Source organism: Atta cephalotes (genome assembly GCF_000143395.1).
Source record: "Atta cephalotes unplaced genomic scaffold scaffold00004, whole genome shotgun sequence".
Taxonomy (NCBI): domain Eukaryota; kingdom Metazoa; phylum Arthropoda; class Insecta; order Hymenoptera; family Formicidae; genus Atta; species Atta cephalotes.
The window spans coordinates 5756644-5757998 of NW_012130068.1; positions in this window are offsets into that span (position 1 = coordinate 5756644).

Below are 1355 nucleotides of genomic sequence, written 5' to 3' on the forward strand. Positions count from 1 at the left end.
AACTTGACTGAATATAGTCCTCTTCTTCTCTATTTGCGTTGAACATTTCTCGATTTATTTTCATTTAATATTGTAAAATTGCTGAATCACATAAAATTTTAAGTTTGATATCTAGTATTGTAACACTTTTTTCTATTTAGAAAAAAGATGTAGCTCATTTCAGTTCAGCTTATCTCAGAATTATTTTGTAAGTAGATTTTTTATTATTTTGGTAAGTAGATTTTTTTCATGAGAATGCTTTATCGAATTATAATATTTTAAACAAATTACGTACCGAATTTGAATATAAAATTATATACTATGTTACAAAAATCTTTCCATACGATATTATACTGATAATTATTCATTAGATATAAGAAGAATGTTAATAAAACCAGGGCACAGGGTATGTGCCACTGACTTTATTAACATTCCTCATTTTTCCTACTGAATTGCTGAATAGCGTTTTAGTAAATTGCTAGAAATGCACCACACAAAACAGAGAATTTCTAGTAATTTACTAAAACGCAAGCACTTAGTAATTTATTAAAACGCAAATAAAAATTCATAAAAATATTATTAAACCCGCCCCTTAACCGAATATGATACTCTGTTTACTCATTTGTGACAAAGAATATAATTGAATGGATCCAATAAACGTCAATATAGACCGAATATAGACCGAATTCCAGAGGGTTATATACGAACTAGGCAGGCAATTGGAAAATTTTTGTTGTGCGTATTCCTTTCCAGTTAAACATAATGTTATCTCCCGCGGAGATATTACCCCGGTTTCTTCGTCAAATGATAAATCGGATTACGTCCATCGCGTAACTGCCAATTACTCTTCGGCCATTCGACCGTCCGACTTCTCGTACGCGTTCATACATTCTCGTACAACGAGGAACCGTGAAATGTGAACACGGTCATTTATCACTGCGAGAAACCTCAGCGAAACAATATCTACCATGTCGTCGTCTTTCGTTTCTTTCGATATCACGTATAACGACAACTCGTATTATGAGGTCAAGTCGAGCATATACGAGGTCCATACTTAATAAAAAGACATTGACATAGTAAGAAGTAATATCATTTCTTAATCGCGATCTTCGAGAGATTGAAAATCATTCAGCTTTCCAGTCTTTTAACTACATAGAAACGTTTTATTTGAGAATTTAGTTTCAAGCGGTTTTCATAGAGATACAATATATCATTAAATTGCCCTATTATCGATATATATATATATATATATATATATATATATATATATATATATATATATATTAACTTAAGTAGTAGTAGTAGTAGTACGTAGTTAGTAGTACGACTACAAGTACGTAGTACTACTTACGTAGGTTAGGTTAAGTTAAAGTAAA